The sequence below is a fragment of the Ictidomys tridecemlineatus genome, chromosome 6, assembly GCF_052094955.1.
Source record: "Ictidomys tridecemlineatus isolate mIctTri1 chromosome 6, mIctTri1.hap1, whole genome shotgun sequence".
Lineage (NCBI taxonomy): Eukaryota > Metazoa > Chordata > Mammalia > Rodentia > Sciuridae > Ictidomys > Ictidomys tridecemlineatus.
Window position 1 is genome coordinate 176,126,400 of NC_135482.1, and position 17,420 is coordinate 176,143,819.

General features: G+C 40.7%; 1 protein-coding gene and 1 non-coding gene across 6 annotated transcripts in view; one reads left to right on the forward strand and one right to left on the reverse strand.

Annotated features, from left to right (window-relative positions):
- Mtus2 (microtubule associated scaffold protein 2) overlaps positions 1-17,420 on the reverse strand; it is a 620,658-nt gene that overhangs the window by 562,567 nt on the left and 40,671 nt on the right. The window lies entirely within an intron of this gene.
- Positions 880-989, forward strand: LOC120888710 (U6 spliceosomal RNA). The gene has a single exon (XR_005732409.1). It is a non-coding gene; the product is annotated as a U6 spliceosomal RNA (small nuclear RNA).

A 17,420-nucleotide genomic window follows, 5' to 3' on the forward strand; every position in this document is an offset into this window, starting at 1 on the left:
AAGATGCCCAGTGAGTCCCCTGCACTCTGATATTCTCCTTTTTGCCCCCATTGATCAGCAATGATTTTAGCTTCTCATGATAACCAGTGTCAATAGCTCTGCCAGACTAAAAACTCTTTCCTTTGCATACTGGTCTACTGACCTGGGGAGCTCAAAGTGATCGGATGGTGGGTGGTAGCTTCAAGTTCTTTGTAAGGATGACAAGGAGTCAGTCACTAACCCAGCAAATCCAAGGTTTCAAAGGAAGCACAAATTAGGAGTGGGTCACTGGGAGTATTGATGAGAGGACCTAATCCTAATCCTACTTCCATCCTATGTGTCTCGGACCTATGTAGTCAACAGGTTGGTTTTTCATCACAGTGACAGAATGGCTGAGAACAACTTGGAGGAGGAAACGTTTATTTTGGCTCAGGGTGTCAGGTTTCAGTTATGGAGGCCTTTCACTGGACCTGAGGCAAGCAGAACATAATGGCACCGTGGGAAGCAGAGAGATAAAGAGAGAAATTGGGTTCAAGAAATACCCTTCCAGGACACATCCCCAGAGACCTACTCCCTCCAATCATGCCTCACCGACCACCAGTTCCCACTGCCTCCTTGCAGTCCATTCAGCTATGGATGAGTTAATCCACTGATCAGATCAGAGCCATCCTCATCCAATCACTTCCCAGAAGCCCCACCTGTGAGTGCTGCTGCATTGGGGACCAAGTCTTCAATATATGAGACTTTAAGAGATACTACAAACCACACAGTACTGACTTTCAGCCAGTGGCACATTCTGCCACAAAATTCCGTCATCCTTCAGTCATTGCAAGAGGATGGTTGCAGGACCCCATGGATACCCAAATCTGTGGATGCTCAAGTCTCCTATAAAACAGCCTAGTAATATTCACTTTGACAGCACATATACGAAAACTGGAATGAAACAGAGAAGATTAGCCAGGCCTCTGCACAAGGATGACAGACAAGTTAGAGAAACATTCCAAATTTTTAAATTAAAAACAAAAATAAATAGCGCAGTATTTGTGTATATCCTACATACATCCTCCCACATGCTTTTAAATCATCTCTAGATTACTGGTAATACCTAATATGTCATATAAATGGTTGTTATACTGTGTTCTTTAGGAAACAATGACAAAAAAATAATATGTCATGTTCAGTACAGATGCAATGCTTTAAAAATATTTTCAATTCAAAGTTGGTTGAATTTATGTATGTGAACACTGCAGATACAGAGGAGTGTGTGTGTGTGTGTGTGTGTGTGTGTGTGTGTGTGTGTGTATGAGCTTTTTCTTCCTAGAGGGAGGTCTGTATTTTTCCTTTCTTTCCTTTTATTTTACCTTTATTTTGTTTATTTAGTTTTTTTATGTGGTACTGGGGATGGAACCCAGTGCCTCACCCATGCTGGGCACCACTGAACCACAACCCCAGCTCTGTCAGGCCGAGCTGAAAGGTGACTGTGGGTCTGAGTCTGGAAGCAGTAGAGGGACAGTGTGGCCATAAGGTAAGGACCACAGCATAACGTTGGAGGCCCTTGCCTTAGGGGAGATGTTTACAGGAAATCAATCAGAATTTGCTCTCCCCTAGCTACAGGGAGAGGGCTGCTTCTACAGATCCAGATAGCTCAAGCAAAACCAGGGACTCAAAATACCTAGGCTATTCAGCCCTCATCCCCATTCAAGACCTCAGGACCTGACTTGTGTCATCTCTGGAGCCAGACTTAGAAATGAGAGACCACATGAGGCTGTGCCTTCAGTCTCCCAGGCAGCCCTGCCATAATCTGTATAATTATTTTGGCCCCAAGTCATTCAAAGCTAAACCTTCTGCAAAGCTTCTACCTGTGCCTCGGTCTAGTCCACTAGAAGTGTGTGTTCAATTATTGGGCAAGTGAACCCGAGAAGCAGCTATACAGGGAATGGTAGAACATGGAAGGAGGGCAAACTAATATTAGATACAGTATTGAGTTGGTCACTGCAAAGAATGAAAGGTACCAGATTGTCCCAGGCCTTTTGAAGAACACTTTATGGAATGCATCTTGGGAAAGCCTTCCTGGGGGATAAAAGGAAGATGACATACTCTTTAACTGTTTCCTGGTGGTTAAGGGTGGTCCACAAGTTTTAACTCATCCACTGCTCAAAATGTGCATGTGTAAGAAATGAGACATTCCTTCAGGTAACCCCTGCCATGGCACCAGAGACTCTCTAAGGAGGAACACAGAAGAGATGCCCAGGAGACATCAAGATGAGGTGTCATCTGGTTATGCTGATGGTCAACTAATCTAAGCCTCTTACTGGTTGCTGCAGCAGCCCTGGCACTAACAGCAGGACCAAGAGGGTTTACAGAGGTCCCTAGGCAATGGCCATTACAGATATTAATAAGCTATTATCCGGCATTTTAAAGTGTTTGAGTCTGGGGTTGTTTGCCCCTAAAATATCTAGCCATATACCCAGGAGAATAACCATATTGGTCTCCGTGCCTGTGCCTCTACAGTGGACTGGAGAAGTCTCATCATGGCATAGGAAAAGAGCCAAAAGGGCCAAATCAGAGATGTGGGGCTAGCGGTGTAGCTCAGTGGTAGAGAGCTTGCCCAGCATGTGCAAGGTCCTAGGTTCAATCCCCATACTGGAAAAAAAAAATCAGAGAGTCACACCATTTGTGTCTTCATACATGTTCCTAGGGTAATGATGTCCATCTCATTCTACCGTCTTTCCTACCCCCATGTCCCCTCCCTTTCCCTGCCACCCCTTTGCCCTTTCTAGTGTTTGTCTAATCCTCTCCCACCACAGTAACATATTAAGCTCCCCCCTCAACCCTATTATGAATCAGCCTCCTTATATCAGAGAAAACATTTGGCATTTGGTTTTTTGGGACTGGCTAACTTCACTTAGCATTATATTCTCCAACTCTATCCATTTACCTTCAAATGCCATTTTTATTGCTGAATAATATTCCATAGTGTATATATATCACATTTTCTTTATCCATTCACCTACTGAAGGGCATCTAGGTTGGTTCCACAGTTTAGTTTTGTGAACTGTGCTGAAATAAACATTGATGTGGCTGTGTCTCTGTAGTATGCTGTTTTTAAGTCCTTTGGGTATAGACTGAGGAGTAGGATAGCTGGATCAAATGGTGGTTCCACTCCCAGTTTTCTAAGGAATCTCCATACTACTTTCCATACTGGCTGCACCATTTTGCAATCCCACCAGCAATGTATGAGTGTGCCTTTTCCCCCACATCCTCGCCAACACTTATTGTTGCTTGTATTCTTAATAGCTGCCATTCTGACTGGAGTGAGATGAAGTCTTAGAGTAGTTTTGATTTGCATTTCTCTAATAGAGATGTTGGACATCTTTTCATATATTTGTTGATTGATTGCATATCATCTTCTGAGATTTTGTGTACAACCAGAGATATGAAAAATTGTGCTCTATATGTGTAAAATGAATTGTAATGCATTCTGCTGTCATATATAACAAATTAGAATTTTTTAAATCCCACTTATTACATATGAAATAAAGTTTTTAAAAAGAGAAAAGAGTTTTTTTAAGTTTTAAAAAAATAAAAAGATAGATAGATAGAAAGAAAAAGAGCTGAGATGAGGCAAGTCAATCAGAGGCCTCCAGACCCTGACTGAACTTGAAGACAGAAAGCCTAGCGTATTCTAGCCACAGAGGTCCACAGAAGGTGCTAGTGAGCGAGGAGTGACCAGATAGAGTGGGAAAGATGGTGAGGATCCAGGGAGCACCATGAGATCAGCACACAGACCTGAGTTTCACCTCTAACCATAGTAACATTAAGAAAAAAAAAAATCAGAGATATTATTTCCCGTATGACAGTGTGTCTCTAACAGAGCAGATTACTTAGTTTCTATGAATCCCAGCTTCTCTATCTATAAAAGGAGGAAAAATGAAAACCATATTATCTACCTTTAGGACAGGAATCAAAGAGGTAATAAATACAAGTGTTTTGTATGATGTAGAGCCACACAGATATCATTTATGATGGCTGTCAACCTTAAGGCTTTGTCTTAGTGGTGTGACTATTCTTTATACCCTTCCCCAGAACCAAAGCCATACAAAATCCAGAGATTTTAATCAAAAAATAATAACATAAAACATATATTTTGAGTAGGAAAGAGAAAGAAAAGAATAAGGAAGGTATGATGATGGTATTTTTTTTTTTCTGGTGGTTCTAGAGATTGAACCCAGGGCCTTGTGCATGCAAGGCAAGCACTCTACCAACTGAGCTATATCCCCAGCCCCAGATAGCATTTTTTAAAATGAAGTAAACATGTTCCAGTGTATACTTTCTTGCATAAAATGTAACCAGGAGCAAGGATGCAGATAAATCAGAACCCTTGTGCACTGAAGGTGGGAATTTGAAGTGGTACTGCTAGAGAATGGTAGAATAGTTTCTCAACAGAAAAAAAAATACAAGTATCAAATGACCTAACAATTCCCCTCTGAGCATACTCCCAAAAGAATCAAAAGCAGGGGCTCAAACAGACATCTGTACACCTAGGTTCACAGCAGCACAAAATGTGGAAGAACTCCGTGTGATGGAGAAGCCCATGTGGTGCAGACCTGCAACGGAACCTCACTCATCCTTTAAAAGGAAGGCTATTCTGATGACGCAACAGTGTGAATAAACCTTGAGTGAACTAACCACTCGCCAAAAGACAAAGGATTCGAGACTCCACTCATCTGAGGTATCCAGAGCAGCCAAATCCCTAGAGACAGAAAGTAGAATGGAGGTTGCCAGGGCCTGAGGGAGGACAGGGGCGGGGAGGTGGTGTGTCATCAGCTAGAGATTCTGAAAAAGTTCCACAGGTGGACGGAGGTGGGTGGTGGCTGCACAACACTGTAAGGTACTTACTGCCCCTGAGCTGGGCACTTAAAAGTTATTAAGATGGTAAATTTTATGTCACGTATATTTTGCCACAACTTTTTAAAAATGTAAACAGGGATTGAAATAATACAGAAGACCAAAAAGGGTGGTTTCCATAATAATAATAATAATAATAATAATAATAATAATAAAGAGTTATTAAATGGCACCTCTCCCCAGCGTCGATTGCACAGTTGGTTAGGGTCCTTGAAGACTGCCTGTGATCTGCCCTTCACTCTGATATCCTAGAGCTTAAGGGCTTCATTTTTTCTTCTGAAATTCAACTGCGATTTAGAGTCCTATAGTTGATATCCTGAAAAGACCCCGGGTCTGGCTGGGTTTTGCCTCAGTGATACAAACTCTTTTTTCACATTCGCCCTGAAGCTCTGTGTTTCTTCCCGTTTGAGTCTGCTCTACATTTTGGTTTCTGGTGGCATGAAGGATGGGAAATAATGTAAAATCATGGATTCTGTTCCTAGACCTAAGGTAAATTCCCCCCAGGCAATTACGTTTCCTACAGAGGAAACATCAGTAAAATAAAAATGACTGCAATCTTCTTTTATGCTATTTGAATTTCAAATGCATTATGAGTCTCTTGAGAACGTGGCATTAATTTAGGACTATAAGTAAAATACTGTGTATCTAAAAACATGTTCTTGTTTCCCTTTGCTTGTTTTATGTACTGATGATGGAATAAACAGCAGTGATTATTGCAAAACCTACCGAAAAGTGTACGCATAGATTTTAACACAATCTATAGCACACAAATGATCTTTCTCGGGACCCCTGATATGTACAAACCAGTTTTCCTAATGTCCCAGATAATCCACTTGTCATTTTATGTTATAGTTTCTAAACACATAATCATAGAAGACCTTGAGAGAGACTTTTTAACAATGAGACTCCCCCCGGCATTTTATCCACGATCTCAGACAGGCATTTCTCCAGAGAACAGTAAGTATTGACAAAAAAATTTAAGCATTATTACAAAATTTGCACCGTGTGGGTATATTTCTTCGGGCCTTCCACATTTTGACCAATTTCGTCCTAGAAAATCCATTTCTTTTTTTACTAGGCGTTTATGTCTCAAGAGGTGTTTGTTGGGCACCTCCTTTACACCAGCATAATGTGACCACAACAGCCAACAACAGTCCTGGCCCTCAGGGAATTTATGTCCTAGGCAATTCCAGATATGTGCAAGGAGTGTGGAGAAATAAATAATATGATGATGATAGAAACTTGAAGGGTTGAGTATCTACCTTGGAGGGGAGAGAGTTCTCTACAGGGGCTTTGGATGTGTGGTAGGGGAATAGCCTTTCAAGAGAAAGTGACATGCCCCTAAAGTAGAAAAGAACTTAGTAATTATATCTTTATATCATAAGTTTTTATAAATTTCAGGAGTTTTTTAAAAGTCTTCATTTCCCCAGAATAGAATTATTGAGAGACAGAATTTAGCGTGTTCATGGCTTCACACGGTAGATTCTATGCACACACGCACATGTATGTATTTAGAGAGAGAGCTAACTAAAAGTCTGCACCAGTCTATGCTACTGGCTTTGATGTACAAGAAGGACTGTTTCACTTTTCTTTAATGTCCTCTTAAAATTTTGCAAACTCAGTTAATAAAAATAGCATATCTCTCTCCTCGTTATTTGTTAGATTTTTAAACATAACATTGAAAAATACATAAGAATTTATGGAACATATATGTAAGCTATATAGCAACATAACAAGTGCACTCATGACCCAGCCCACTAAACTTCATCCACTGCTGGGGCTCTCCCTATCCCAGGTCCTTACCTCCTCCTAGCCCTACCCCCTCCCCCAGCGTGAGTTTATTCTGAATTTATGCCATTATTCTCTTTCAAAGTATTTTTATCACATATATATATGCATAACTGAATAATATATTGGCAAAGCTTATTTTTTAGCTTTAGAACGGATATCATACTAAATAGTGTTCTGAAATTTGCTCTTCTTACTCAACGTACTGTTTTAAGATTGATCTATCCTGTAAGCATATAATTGGAGCATGTTCATTTTTCACTACTACACAATATTCCATAATTTTTATTGGGCTGTTTCCATTTTTAACGAGTTCATATGAACATTTCATAAAAATCCCTTTTTCTATCAAAAAGTATTCAAGATAATGCCAAATATTTTCCCATATGACTGTACAAATATTCCCACCAGCAGCATATGAGCATTTTCATTTATTCTCATTTTCTCCAACACTTGATGTGGTCAGATTTCTTGATTTTGGGAAATCTAGTCTAACCATGGTCCTACTTGCCTTTCCTCTAGTTATTATGGTTAGACACTAAACATTTTTTCTCTTTTGTGAAATACCAGCTCATGTCTTTTACCTTTTTTCAGTTGTATGTGGTAATCTATCCCACAGATTGGTAGACCTGCACTGCATATTCTGCTTCTGTGTGTTAAAATATACCCCATTTTCTTTTTGTGGTAGTGGGAATTGAACCAAGGGCTCCCAAGTATGGCTTGACTTCCATTTTCTTTCTGCCATTTTTTTAAAAAGCCTTAATTTTTCAGGTGTCAATTTTTCAAGTTGTCAGTCTTTTCTTTCATGAGTTAATGTGTCTTGCTTAAGAAATTCAAAGATTAGAAAGATATTCTATATTTTGTTTTAAAAGTATTGAATTCCTGCTTTTTACATTTCAAGTACTTAATCAAGTAGAAATGATTTTTGTGTTTTGTGGGAGGTGAGAATCTAATTTCAATTTTATCCATATGGATACTCAAAAGTTCCAGAACTTTTTACTGAATAGCATTTTCTTCTCTCAATTATCTGCAGTGGGCTCGTGCTGTGACTCAGAGGTAGCACACTTGCCTGGCTTGTGTGAGGCACTGGGTTCGATTCTCAGCACCACATATAAATAAAGATCTATCAACAACTAAAAAAAAAAAAAAGAAAGAAAATTTTTTAATTAAAAAAAAAAAGATTATCTGCAGTGCTATTTCTGTTACATATCAAAGATCCATAAGTATGTCGGCTTCTTTCTGAGCTCTTTATTTTGTTATACTGGTCAATTTCTCTATCCTTGCACCAATACCTACTGCATAAATGCCACAGATTTATAATGGTCTTTATATCACCTAGGAAAAATCCATCTACCTTATACTTCAGGACTATTTTTGACCCTTTTCTATTTCATGCAAATTTTCAAAACAACATGTCAATTGCAGTGAAAATCCCAGTTAGCTTTTATTTGGAATTTGGAGATAATTAATAACTTCACCATACCAAGGATTCCTCTCCAAAAGCATGAATATCATTCAATTGGCTTAAAGGCTCTTTAATGATTTCCAATAGGATTTTAAGATATTCTCTATGTGGGTCTTGCACATCTTTTGTTAGAGTTATTTTTAGTGTCACAGCCAATTGCCTCCGAAAACATTCATTCTCCTCTTCCTGCACGTTTGTCCAGCTGGTGAAAGATGCCGTTCACCCCAAGAGTGATGGTGCCGTTTCTAAGTGCCTCCTGCTTAAAGAGGCGTTGCTTTCTTAGACTTCAGCTTTTCACACTGGAGTTGACCACAGCATCAGCATGGGAATGACCCACACTTCATCAGTCAGATGGCACAGCGCTCATGAGAATGACTTTAAATGGAAGGAAACTCAGCCTTGGATGGCTAGTTACAGCCCAGGCATCCCGCCAACCCAAAACCGTCCTTCCTATTCAAGCCATGGTCTTTGGCGGTATCGTGGTATGGTACACTCTTTTTTATACACTATTAGATTCTCTTTGGTGATGTATAGCTTAGAAGTTTTCCATCCTGCCTCAGAGTGAGGTTGAGGCCATCATTGGTCATAGAATGAGGAGAGACCCTGGAGTGGATCTGGACACAGTCAGAATCCAGAAGCCGTGTAACCCTGCAGCCTGAGGCAGAGTCACCAACCCAGCACCACCCAAGACCATCAGAGCAGAGTGTGCTTGCAGACTTGTGCGTGAATAAATGCTGCTGTTATAAGCCACAGGGGCTGAAGGGGATTTGTTTTGTGTAATTGCTGTGGCAATTCCTGATAGATACACTTATTGATCGTAGTGTTAGAGAATTTATTTTCAATTTTTAGGACTTTAATGTAATTATTAGCTTATTGCTGTATCTATTCTCCCCTGTGTTATGCTTTGCCTTATATTTTGAGGGTCTCTTGAAGTTTACATGAGGAAATGTTTATTTTAAATTAAATTAGTCTATTTTATTTCCTTTGATATTTTTCTATTTTTGAACAATCCTTTCCAATCCTGAAATTTAACAAATAACCAATTTCGTTTTCTGTTTTTCTAACACTCAAAAATAGGTAATTCTAGCCAGGCACCATAGCACACACCTGTAATCCCAGCGGCTCAGGAGACTGAGGCAGGAGGATCGTGAGTTCAAAGCCAGCCTCTGCAAATGCAAGGCACTAAGCAACTCAGTGAGACCCTGTCTCTAAATAAAATATAAAATAGGGCTGGGGGGTGTGGCTCATCTCCAGCATGAAAAAAAATTTAATTCTATAATCTATCTGGAATAAAAGAGGTATATTAATCATTTCTAGATCCTCCTATTTTCTCCTGAGTTCAATGTAATAATGTGGGGGCCTTAAAATTAATTCTATTTCCAATTAGAAAAATGTTTAAATTGAAAAACCATTAAGATTATGTAAGTAGTTACCCTTTTAGCTAGCATGTTTGTTCTTTACTTTAAATTTTTAATTAAATTAGCATACCAATTTAACTATTCCAATTACGCTGTATTTAGCCAAGCTGAAATTAAACTTTCAATTGCTGCCCAATTCCTCTAGAGAATTTTAAATTTACCAGAAACTCCTAGTAATATTCCACATCTCTCTCCTTTATTAGCCCAAATAATGTAGTTGCTTTAAAAAAAAATCCAGGTTCTAGATGACCTTATGACCCTCTTCTCTGGCAATCCAAAATTGAAGGATGTATATTTTATTATGAAAAGGACTAGACAACTGTGGTGTGGACAGCAATTCCACACTAAAGTGGAGCCTTCTCTGACTCTGCAGTTGGCATTTGTTGCGTAACCCCACAGCAGTGTGTGCAGGGGGTCTCACGCTACAATACACTTCTCTTTACATTTGTTCACCCACTGGGCTGAGCTACACCTCATTCATTTCTAGTTGTCTAACACCTATCCTGGTACCTAGCACACAGAAGGTGTTCAGTAAGTATTGGTTGATTGATGATTGACTGATTGGAAGTTTGCACTGGATGATGGGAAAGTGAACAGCCTCTTTATTTAGCTTCTAGTCTCTCTCCAGAACAGTTAGACCACGACCAATGTTAAATTCATTCCATTTTTTGTTGAAATGATCATTTCTCTATGTCTCTCACTTTAAGTACTTTTTGGAGGGCCCAACGACAAAGCAAACAAGAAAGAAGGGATTCAAAAAAGATTGCCCCCAGTTGATGGCAGGTCACATCCTTCCCCTGGGCTGCAGTTTTGCCATCTGTGAATTGCAATGTGCCATCACGTTACACAATCTGTTAAGTCCTCACAACTCGAATTCTCTACAAAACTAATCAGAGTTAGAGGCATTCATTAGGCAGCCATATTGCATATCGAAAGACAGGGAGTTTGGAGTAAGCCAGATCTGGCATTGACTCCAAACTGCCAGTTACCAGCTTCACAAACTTGGGCAACTGATTTAACTTCATTGGCCCTCAGTTTTCTATGGGTATTATAAATACCTCCCTTACAGAGTTTCTGTGCAATAGAGTAGTTAAAGTCCAAAGCCACTGTGCTTAGCATAGACAGAGACTTGAATTGTGTAAATCACACTCCTATGAATACACCCAGCAGAAGCTCACATTCACCTTTCACTTATGCTCTGCTATCACTGTGCACACACACAACAACCACATTGGTAAAGACAGCAGAAGACCACCCATTGCAATGTAGTTGCTTTCTGTGGTCCTCATACCATCATCATTGTCATAAAAGAGAGGCGATCGCAGAGGTAAAGATTTAATGGCTAAATGTCACCTTACTTATAATTCACAATCATTAAATAAATGTTCCCCATGTAATCTTCTGATATGTAATAAAATAAAAAGTCATCACATATACAGAACCTGGGAATGGAGTCGTCAAGTTCTTGTAACCCTGGACAAAGTTACCATTAAAGGGTTTGGCTTGCCCTGACCATTCATAAATAGGCCCATTCTGGTAATGATTTTTAAAAACTATAAAGAGTATTTCATATACAGTGAGCAAGGTTACATGGTGGAATAGTGCCAGCAACTGTTCAAAATGTTAGTTTCTGCTGCACCTTCCATCTTAGAACTGGATACTGCTTAGAACTTAGAACTGGATACTGTTGTGAATGCTTATTATGAGACAAAAACCACCTACCTACAGGGTGACTGACTTTGGAGTTGATATCCAAATCTACAACAGCCTTCAAAAGTCCAGATGGAGAAAACCAATAATTAAATTATTGTCGCAGATCTGGTTTTCAAATTTCCTGCTGCATGAACATTTCCTCCAGATTCTGAACTGAGCTAGTACCTAGTCTGTCCGGCAGAGGGCAACAGGACCCACGGGACGGCGCTGGAATGCCGGCTCATTTAAAGGGCCCGACAGGACCCTTCTGCAGAAAGCTGTGGTCACTAGGGGTGACGCTCTATCCCTGGCCAAAGGGCACCAAAGGGTCTGAGTAAAATGAAAATGCGGATCCTTTGTCCCAAAAGAAGGAAAATGTTTTGCTTGGTTCCGGAGTCTCTCTCGACCTGTCCCCCGCTGTCCTGTTTGCTAGTTACTGTCACACGCCCTCCGGCATACGGGGTGTTGACAGGCGGGGTGCAGACCAGCAGCCTCCGAGGCCGGCAGGTGACCCGGTGAGCAGAAGGTGTGCCCGCCCTCCAGCCACCGTGTGGGGACTTGGGTGCAGGGCGGCAGCAAGTGACGTGGCGCCCAGGACGCCGCGGGCAGCAGGAGGCGGGAAGGACCGAGAACCCAGGCTCTGAGCCCTCTCTCTGCACTGGCTCCATTGTCGGATCCGACTTCGCTTTCAGAACACCACGCAAAGATTAAAAAAAAAAAAAAAAAGCATTAAGAGTTTCCAGGTAGTGGCCACAGAGCCTTAGCGCCAAAGTGGCACCGAGTGCAGCTTGCAGGTCACATGGGTGTACCCTAAACTCAGTCTGTGCTGACCCCTGTGTGCTTCCCAGTACCTGGAAGAAAGGGAGATTTTACCCCCATGGAATACCAACCACCAGCACCCCAGGCTCCTCTCGCTCCTCCATGTCCCTCCTGATCCTGGAACACACAGCTTGCTCTCCCACGGGGCCCTTAATTGTTGCTCCCCAGAGACCCCGGAACTCCGCCCTTTCTTGAACTGGCTCTGTCCAGATGTCACCTATCAGCGGAGCTTTCCCCAGCTGAGACAGCAGCCAAGCCCAGGCAATCTAACCCGGCAACCAGCTTTTATTCCCTCATTGCACTGACCACCAAGACCTGATGTGCTGGGTGTGTTTTCGTAGGTTGGTTGGTTTGCTGTTCTTGGTCCCTATGATCCAACCCATGTCCAAGAGAGCAGGATTTGGGGTGTCTGGGTGGTGTTTTATTCACATCTCCAGCTCCTAGAACAGCATCTAGCCTGTGTGAACACTCAAATGTTGAAATAAGGGTACAGGTCTCCGCAACCCATCTGCCTCAGGGCAGAACAGCAAACCCTGGCAGGTCCTGCTACCAGCCAGGGTCAGGGGAGTGGCTGGGATGGGAAAGATGTCTTCACTGGTAGGCAGATTTCCTCTAAAAGTAAAGCCAACTTCACATAGTGTCTTTAAATTTCCCCATCTCTTAGCCTGTGGTATTTTTATAACACTAAGAGTGACTTGGTCACACCCTTTACAGGTGAAATAATTAAGGCCCAGAGAAGTGAAGAATCTTACTTAAAGTCACACAGCTCAAGGTGGCACAGCCAAAAGAAAAATCCAAGACTCCTGAGTTTAATCTTTGCCCTCTTTTCAGAGATCATACCATTCTGAATGTGTGGTCTGCAACCTCAGCTTGTAGTTTTATTCTGGGGTGAGGAGACAGCCTCCAAGCCCTTCTGCCCCCAAACAATTCTACTTAGAGGCCCAGCACCTTGGGACTTGACTCCACTTGTTTGCAGAGTTCAGTCGGCTTCTCCTGGCTTTCAGTGCACAGTCAGCATATTAATAATTATTTATTAATAAGACCAAGCATGCATATTGAATGCGAAGAGAAAATCGAGGGCCGTGCACTGTGCATTGTGAAACATAGCAATAGATAGGCATGTTCAAAATTGTGTGACTCTGAGCACTTGCTTCCTAAATGATCATTGATCTCTGGCCCCTGTAGAGTTCATTGTCTAGCCCTGAGCAAGGCACTTGTTCCAGCCCATATACTGTAGCTAATTAGCCACAACTACATTTCACATGAGGGTTTCCTTTGTGCTGAACTTTAATATTCAGCAGGAGAATAGTCACTGCATTCCTTTAATTGAGTCTTCCTAATTAAATTGCAAATTGTGATTGCTTCTTCCTCTTGAAATGAAGATCTTAGATTTCACTTGAGTTTCTATGCTCATGTTTTATCCTAATCATTTTTAAAACCTTGACACAACTAAGTAACCAAGTAGACTACACTATTCATAATGTCTAGATAAATATCAAATTGCTATTTGACACTAATCATCATAACATGATGACCTAGTAGTGTCTGATGTGTATGTACAATAAAAAGGGCAAGAATAATATACTTCAGTTGAGCTAGACAAAACTAAATATATCCTACCCTTGTTTATGAACCACCAGTTTCTTATTGGAAATTCCATCTGACTTTACACACTTAAGAGATTATGAAGATTAACCCTGTTGGAAAAAAATAATTATAAAGAATAAATTTTGGCAGCAAATGTATGTTAATAATATTATTATTTACAGCATACCTATAAATAACAGATTGGTAAAAATGATGAGATTCCTAGAACACAAAATTTTTGAACTGGGAGATTATTACCAAAGATAATCTGATTCAAATTCATTTTACAGAAGCATCAACAAAAATGCAGAAATATCAAATCATCAGAGTTTCAGATACCTATTTTAATATTATTTCTACAAAGAAGTCTTTGCTAGGATAAAATTCAGTAATAAATTACATTTAAAGAGGGATGACTCTTACTATTAACTCATCTAGTATCATCACAACAGTGAGGCAACTAATATCTCTTTTCTGGGCTCCAGATTATTTAAAGAGGTTTCTATAACTCTTCTTAATACATCTGGCTTCCTAGATCCTTCACCACCCTGATCATCTGGGATGTGGTTGAAATCATCAAGGTCCTTCTCAAAATAAATAAACTTCTATCCTCGGCCTTCATCTCATCACAATAGGGAGCTGTATGGTTGTCCCCTCTCTAAATCCAGATAGACCTAACCAATGGAATCAAAATCACATCCAATTTGCAAAAAATCTGCAAAAGATAAAACCCCTGGGCTCCTTCTAAGTGCTTTTAATCAGGGGAGAGCAGTCCTGTCTGCTTTCCTGACTTCTTGCAAGAGTATCTCAATTTTGCTTTGGGAAGTTACTGATCTATTCATTGGAGAGAATTTGCCAGTCCCTGTTAATGCAGAGGCTCTGAGCTACTCTGGCCAGAGTTGCACTTCTGACTCAGCTAGACCAACCAACTGCTCCCTTGTTCCCCCACCCAGCACCCTGTCTTTCCTCTCTGCCCCTCCGTCTTGACCCAGGAGATGCTAATTGAAACTCACTAACTCCAGTGGAAATGCTGTAAAGAAAGGTCACTTTTAGTTTCCTAGATCCTCAAAGTCATTCTGGCTCTGGAGCTTCCAAATCTTGGTTCTTGGCTTTTCCTTTGAGTCTATGAGTAACTCGACATCTTCCCAGGAGATTTCCTCTTTTTGCTTTTTGTTAAAGTCAGTGTCAGTTGTTCACAGTCTCTACCTGGTACCCCTGGCCCGCAGCCTGAATGTTCCTGCATTATTTGTTTCCTTTTATGTCTCTGCCCCACTACCCTCCTCCATCCACCCTGTTCTCCGGTGGAACTCCAGAACCAAGAACTGGGTTGGTAACATGGGAAGCGCTCAAGAAATACATGTTAAATGACCAACAATTCCCTAAACAGTGCTGTTGTCAAATCCAAGTACCTTGGGATGACCAACAGAAGAGATGGGAGGTTTTTTTTTAGTCAATTCTTCTAAAACAAAAAAAAGAAAAAGAAATGGGGAGGAGGGATCTACACAAGGGTATTTAAAATCTGATTCTCACTAAATCTGAGTCTTATTTTCTGCTAAATTAGCCTTAGAATTGAGCAGTTGGGCAAAGGACAGAAAGGACTTGGTGACAAAGTGGATGGTTTGGTTCATTCTGCCGCAGAGCAGCTGAGCCCCCATGCTGTAGCTGTGGGGGCTAGAGCCACGGTCAGACTTCCCCTCCGCCCTAGCCCAGCAGCCAGGAGAAAGCAGCTGAGTGGAAATCATCCATGTGGAAATGACCTTGCATTTCTGCTCTCGCTCTGTAATCCATGGTGGATTTAAAGTAGACCTAAAACTAGTCACAGTTAAAAAAGAAGTGAGGGGAAGTCTAACAATATCAATACTGACTACAAAATGGACAGATGATCTGAAGAGACATTTCCTAAAGGAATATATACAAGTGGCCAAAAAAGAATATGAAATGAAATCAGTATATCATAGAAATGTCTGCATTTCCATGTTTATTGCTATTGTTCCATGTTTATTCATAGAAGTAGAAAATCAAATAGAGTTCACTAGAGGCTAAGAGTAGGGAGATGGAGGTTGGATAATGGGTACCAAAATACAGTTAGGTGGCAGGAATATTCTAAAGTTCTTAGAATGGCTGTATTTTACAACAACGTATTATATCTCTCAACTAGAAGAGTTTAAAGTTTCCCAACAAAAAGAATTGATAAATGTTTGAGATGAAGATGCTAACTACTCTGATTTGATCATTACACATTGTATATATGTATCAAATTACCACACCCTGCCCCGTAAATATATGCAACTATTAAATGTCAATTAATTTTTTAATGAAGATAAATAGTAAGGAAGGAATGAGTTGTGCGGATAGGAAATATGAGGCTAATTGTTAGCTAAGAAAGATAATTGGATGAATATTGAAGACATAAGAGCAATAAGAAGATGCTCACAGACTCCCACTCCTAGATATCGAATAAAATTATAGTTATTAAACCCACAAAAAGCTGTAAAGAGGATTTATGCCACATGGCTGCTAGCTCACAGAGGCCTAACACATTTGCTTGTTAATAATAAGAGGACATGAAATAAATGGTTATTGGGTACGAGATGCTGACTGTGCTAAGTGATTTGCACATCTTCTTGGGTGAGTGCACAGTCTCCTAGGGTAGGTACTACTACCATCTCCCATTTTATGGGTTAGGAAAGTGAGGCTTAGAGGGTTACCATAAGTGTATCTTTGCTGTTCAATTTAAGTGATCATGGGGGTCCTATGCATGGGACACTGGGGCATGATGGGTTAAGCCAACTTGCAGAAGGTCAAGCACCTAGCAAGATTTCAACCGGCTAGCAAGAGATGTTAATCTGTAGAGAAATAGGAGCAGAAAAAGGACAGAGGCTAGTGAGATCCAAGTATCACCCACATCATGGATACGAAGGGGAAATTAGAGACAAGATTAGGCAAGGAGAAAAACAGAGTGGATCTACGAGTAATCAAACTGCCCAGCTTTTGTGGGGACCTCAGTGTGTCCTGAGTCCCTTTTCCATGGCTAGTCCCTCTTTTTTTGCTTCTGAACCACTTCTTGTCCACCCACCCCAAACACCTGCCCTTCCCTTGTAGCAAGCTAACCTGAGAAATTGCTATTGTGCATTCTATTCTGCTTCTGTCTCACCGAAAAATAATGCCATCTTTTGTCTTAGTTCCTCCCAGAAAACAATCTTGCCTTTGAGTCTTAAAGGCTCTGGACCCAGAAATGGCAGATCTTTGGAGATGCCCTAAATTTTGAGAAAGAGAAGTTATGAGCCATGCAGCCCAAGAAGAATCAGATCCTCTTAATAGAGGTTCTTAAATGCCATCCTGAGACTCATGGGGGACACCAAGATTCTTTCAGTGGATCCAGGAGGCCAAAACTATTTATTTTCATAAGAGTAAAAATGATATTCAGCTTTCTCACTTTATTTTTCTCAAGAGTGTACAAGGGAGTTGTCCAGAGGCACCTAATTCAACAGATTACATGCAGGAAAAAACGAGAATCCTACTATCCTCTACTCATCTGGATTGTAGAGTGCTGCCTCCCTAAGCCTCCTCACCTCATTTGTGGTTCCTTTGACAAGGCTTGAGAATGTTGGTGTCCTTCAGAATTCCTATGAGCCCCTGTGCTCTCTCCCTGGAAAACTGTTATTTTCTCTAAAAACCTTATTTCTTACTTTCATCTCAAACTAACAACTACACATGGGTCATTTGTTGGGTTTTTTTGTTTATTTTTGTTTTTGCTTTTGGTT